The following is a 6,156-nucleotide window of genomic DNA, read 5'->3' as shown; positions in this document are numbered from 1 at the left end:
GAAGAGGTTAAAAGCAAAATCATCTTGCTTATTCCGCAGCAGGGCTCCTGACTGGACACTTCAGCCAAGTCCACAGTGGTGCATTCTCTGTAGCTGGGGTGGGTGTGGCAGCCAGCACAGGATGGATAAAAAGCTCACCAGTCCATAATAATATACGCACTGAACCAGTAGGACCTTATGCTAAGAAAACACATGATTGACACTTCACAGCAGTGAGGCTGAGAAATGTTATTCCGGGTCTTCATGTTGAATTTGAACAGCCATAGCCTCACAACCAGTGGAGGATTAAAAAAAAAAAAACGCTCAATATGCTAGTAATGTGGGCATATACAGTAAACTTAAAACTTACCACGGGTCTGGACAGTTGGCCATCTCGTTGCGGTTATGTGTCCCAGCACACAAACACATTCATTGGACTATCTTCTGCACCGAGCGGAGGGATACTCCACCCCTGTCGCAACAGAAGAAAACCGTTAATTTTCCTCTAAAACACCTGCCTGGTCTGTAAAACTGTAAATAAATATAACACAGCCCGTGTTTGGCAATGTATACGACATAAGAATACTAATAAAATCAATATGTTGTGGTGACTGTGAAGCAGCTTTCTTTAACCATGTACAGTATAGCCGGTGCCGGTTGATTTGTTTAGCCTCTTTAGGAGCGTTATCCCCACTAACCACACTCACTTGTATCTGTCCAACACGTCCCGTTCACGGTCCGGTCAAAAAGATGAGACATCTCACGACAGGCTGTGTTCCTGGAAACAATAACAACAGCTACAGCAAATGTCATGGTTATGTCCCTCCATCAACATACTGACTCCTTCAAAGGCGATGTTCTAATAATAATGAATTACTCGGCGTGCGACAGCGAAAACTATGGAGACGAAGCGAGAGGGTTCACTCCCGGTTACTTCTGTGTCGTCTTAATCCAGTCAAACATACTAAAAGCTTTCTACTACCTCTATTGTTTTGGGCTGGGAGTCTGCGAGCACTAAAATTAGCAAATATATATTTTCTTCGAGAAGTTAATTCTATATTTTCTGGTGTCAGCGTAAGATTTATAAAGTTTGGTAATGAAAAAGGATGTCTTGGGTTTGCGCATGCGCTATGCTTGTAATATCATTAATTCATTAAAAAACTCTTATGTACCTCTTATGTGCCACACATTAGCTAGATTTTCTGCAAACTATTACTTTAATAATCTAAATATAATCTAAAGGAATGTTCTATACCGATACATTACGTAACTTTATTTCTCCTTTTCACAATCTGCAGAGATTATAAAGAAGCAAAAGACCCCCCCCCCCTCCCCTATCTCTCTCTGGCCTATTCTACGAGCCCAGTGTTCCGGAAGTAAAACTATTGATTTTCAGCATAAACAATGATTGGAGACTAGCAGTTGGAGAATTTCCAAAGCTTGAAATGGGCTTGAGCCATCAGTTCAAACAATGAGCATCTGTGTTGCATTAATTGATTTTTTTTTTTTTTGCATTGGGACAAACAAGTGGAGAAAGTCGAACTTGACCAGATTTAGTTTTAAAAGTTATGGCTAACATGGTAACAAACCATCTATTTAAACAACCAGCAGAAGCAGAGCAACCATAAAAAATTCATTCCATACGATGGATTTAAGTGTGTTCAGTCTCCATTTGTCAAAGTCAAAGTGTCTTTATTGTCATTATATTGTGAACAATACAACGAAATTAAAAGTGCTGCTCTGTTAGGTGCCACAAATAGTACTCGATCACAGATCATGCATACATAATAAATAAATAAAAAATAAAACAAAATCAGTCAATAAAAACAAGAATATTGCACGTGGAGAAGAAGAGTCAATTTCAGTTATTGTATTGCACGGAAGGAGTAATGCTTTACTTGTGTTATCTGTCTCTGTTTTGGTCTCTACCCCTCCTATGATAAAAATGACTAACATGTCTGGTGGGTTTATTATGCTCCACCTTGTTCCCCTGTTAGTTGCTAAAAACAGTTGCATGCTACCTTTGGCTACAATATAAACTAAAAACCATAACATCCATGTGCAGTTGATATAGCCTGCTCTTCAAATGAAATATTCAATAGTTTCAGCTCCATTAACAAATGTTGATTAGTGGATTTGAAGGTAAAAGCATAATTGCTGGCTTCCTATTCAAGTTACAAGCAACTCTGAACTTTGAATTAAACACAATGACAATTACACTTTTTCCCTATTTAATTATAACAAGTAATTAATCAATAAGGACTCTTAGGCCTATATTTTAATATACCCTGTACACAGAGGATGTTTTGACATGTCAAAGCAGGAAAAGCACAGTTGGAATTAGTAACATTAATGATGGCTGTATTGCATTGCTCAGTCACTGACAGACATGGCTAACTGGAACAATTAATGGAATTGAGCCATGGTTAGTGCTATTATTTACACCTATGCTTGAGAAGTCAAAATGTCTGCTGTAAAAATGGTCTATTAAAGCAATCAAGAAATGGTTACCTGTAAATGTTAAAGCAGAAGAATATTAATTGTGAGATATAATAGGGAGACATATAAATAAATGTAATAGCAACATTTTGAAGTTCAGTTACTAATTCATCATTTAAAGATAGAATAGGTAAATAGTAGGCCTACTAATTAACTGGCAAAAATAATGCTGTTGTTCCGCTTTTAGTTATTCAATGGATAGTTGAATCTTAGCCTAACAACAATAATAATAATGACATTTTTGGCACACTCTAGACTCCATACAGTCACCTGTTGACATAACATTGCAGTTCAAATATCACTGGTCAAGCACATCCTTTCTATCTCCACTATGTAATTGGCTAATTGCAAGGCAGGTTTTTAATTTTAAAATAACCCATACTGTATATTTCCACACTGATGACTTCAGCTGTGTTACCCTGACTAGCCTGTGTGGCCTCCGCTGCTGAATTCTGGGATTTGTAGTCACGACACTAAAAGGATGAGACGCCAGCAGCACACTGCAGTTGATGCGCACATCAACTTTGTTGATCAAATCCAGTGGCTAAAATAGAGGGCCTGTCCTTCTGCAACATATTTAACGTCCAGGGTCTAATCAGATTACACTGTTTCAGGACTACATTAAGAGAATCTATGTTCATTCAATTCCCTTTGGATTGGTTTGGATTCTGACTGACCTTACAGAAGCTGTTTCTTTATAAACCCATGTGATGACACCTTTTGCACAGGTCATACCTCTGCTAAATCTCTCTGATGTTTTGAAAGCATCTTTCAGTGTGATGCAATGTTTTTGACAATATCAGCACTGTTGGCCTACATCGAAAAGTGACATCACCTCAAATTCAAGGACTCCCATAAACCTTCTCTCAGTGGCATGTTTATTCCCGAAGATAATCTGTAATCTATCAATCTGATAAACACCATCTTTTGCAGAAAAAAACACTAAACCCCGTTTTGTAAACCACAGTGGGTATATGCAAAAACATGTCAAACTTAAGCCATTTGGATTCAGTAGGTAAAATACGCGTCGTGTCATAACCTTAACATGTCCGTATGTAAAACAATAAACACCAGCTCACAAGCTTTATCTAACCTCAGTAGCCTACAATGCCGCATTGAAGAGAGAGGGAGAGAGAGGGATACTCACGTCATGAAAGCAGCAGCAGCAGCAGCAGCAGCATCAGTGCAGCATCTCCGTCCTGTCCTCTGCACCGCAGGGGAGGGAGCAAGTTCCCTTAAATGGTCACATAAATACCAGGGTAACCGGGCCAAGCACTCCAGAGGTACTTCTTTTCATGAAAGCAGCCTCAGGGTGAAATATCTAACTGTCGCGAACACCTCGGCACAGTTTCACACTGCAGGTTGCACAGTGCACAAGTCTCTTAAAGCGACAGCTGCTGAATGACGCTCTGATGGGACACCACAACAGCAAATATGGGATGGGCGAACAGAATAGAGTGCGCACATAACTGTTCATTCAATAGAATACGTAGAAGATTATAGGGGTACTAAGATTGTAGGATAATTTAATACTATTGAATAGATTAGATTAGATTCTCTCCTCCCTACCCCAACCGGTCGAGGCAGATGTCCGCCCACTTTGAGCCTGGTTCTTCCTGTTAAAGGGAGTTTTTTCTTGTCCACTGTCGCTAAGTGCTTGCTCATGTGGGAATGTTGGGTCTCTTTAAAATTAAAACCTGAAGAGTACGGTTTAGAACCTGCATCTGTAAAGTGCCTTGAGATGACTTTGTTGTGATTTTGCGCTATACAAATAAAGATTGATTGATTGATTGATGGGGGGAATAGAAAAGAGCAAAAGTTCACTCGACTTGGAATGTGCAAAAAATAGAACAGAATAGAACAGAATAAAATAGAATAGATTAGAATAGAATAGAACAGAACAGAACAGAATAGAATAGAATAGAATAGAATAGAATAGAATAGAATAGAACAGAATAGAATAGAACAGAATAGAATAGACTAGAACAGAATAGAATAGAATAGAACAGAATAGAATAGACTATAATAGAACAGAATAGAATAGAATAGACTAGAATAGAATAAAATAGAATAGCATAGAATAGCATAGAATAGAATAGAACAGAATATAATACAATAGACTAGAACAGGATAGAATAGAACAGAACAGAATAGAATAGACTATAATAGAATAGAATAGAATAGAATAGAATAGAATAGACTAGAACAGAACAGAATAGAATAGAACAGAACAGAATAGACTAGAATAGAATAGAACAGAATAGACTAGAACAGAATAGAACAGAATAGACTAGAACAGAATAGAATAGAATAGACTAGAACAGAATAGAATAGAACAGAATAGACTAGACTAGACTAGACTAGAATAGAATAGAATAGAATAGACTAGAATATAATATAATATAATATAATATAATATAATATAATAGAATAGAATAGAACATCTTATAGATAAGGAGTTTGAAACAATAAACAAAAACAAACCATCATGATATAATCCTGTGGAGTAGAAGTAACTTCCATACACTTTAAAAACTTCGAAACTGCTTAAAGACACAGTGAGCATGACATCATTGTTCAGCAACAGTAAAGAGCCACTAATAAAGCATGACACCTTTCTCCCAGTAGATGGAGCCAGCACCAAAGCTTCAATCTCCTGCTGAAGGAGGGAGAAGCTTCAACAGTAGTATCATCCTGTTGCAGCTAGGTGATTCATGTCACAGCGACCACGTGCAGGTCACCTGTCAGCAGATTTGACCTCAACACTGGAAATAAATCAATCACAATGTTTTATATTGTGATTCCTATAAGCAACACTATATTTCACAATGATTACAAAAGCAGAGCAAAATGTAAAAAGGTGCTACAAGCATTACAACATATTTTAACTCACACTTCCATAGTAATAATAATGACAGACTTGTTGAATGCTGCATACATGAAACAAAGAAAAATGTTAATAATCCACAATTAATGTTAGGCTGTGTAACATTAGTTACATTTGTGTTTTCCTGGAAGTGATATACAACATGTCCAGACATGTACAGTAATTGGGCACTTTTGCTGCAGTGTTGAACTTTTGTCCTCTGTGTCTTTGCCTGGGTTCAGACACACACCAGTGTGCACACAGCACTCTTTTTTTTTTGCCAGAGGTGGATATGATCCTGTACATTTTGTGTCAACTTGTCTTTTTTATTTTCTCAAAGAGCAGTCTCCTCAATTTTCATCAATTTAACTGTCATATCAACAACCCTTTTAGGCGACTTAATACAATTAGAGTTTGTCAGAAAATATAATATTTGTAGAAAGTCTTGGCTTAACCCTCCATGAACATATAGTAGCTGTAATATTTTCTTGCAAGTGGGATTCTTTTTGTGGTGAATAAGTTTGATTCCAATAGCTTTGAAAAGAACATATTCTACAAGCCCAAAAACATTTTGAAGTCCCAAACAAAAGATATTGTCTCATTGAATGAAGTATCTGTTTACCAGTGCGCAGACAAAATGAGTAATTTGACATTGACCCCTGCTCTTCCCCAGCAGATGTGTTAACAAGTCAGTTGAGGCTCAGCCAATCTGGGAACAGCACGCTGACGTCATGACATCTGCAGCCCATTGAGATGAAAGCTCCCCAAATAATTTAATGGCGACAACCTCCAAACAGACATGAGACTATAGG

Source organism: Scomber scombrus, chromosome 5 (genome assembly GCF_963691925.1).
Source record: "Scomber scombrus chromosome 5, fScoSco1.1, whole genome shotgun sequence".
Classification (NCBI taxonomy): domain Eukaryota; kingdom Metazoa; phylum Chordata; class Actinopteri; order Scombriformes; family Scombridae; genus Scomber; species Scomber scombrus.
The sequence above is the reverse complement of the archived record's forward strand: the minus strand, read 5'-3'. Positions refer to the sequence as shown.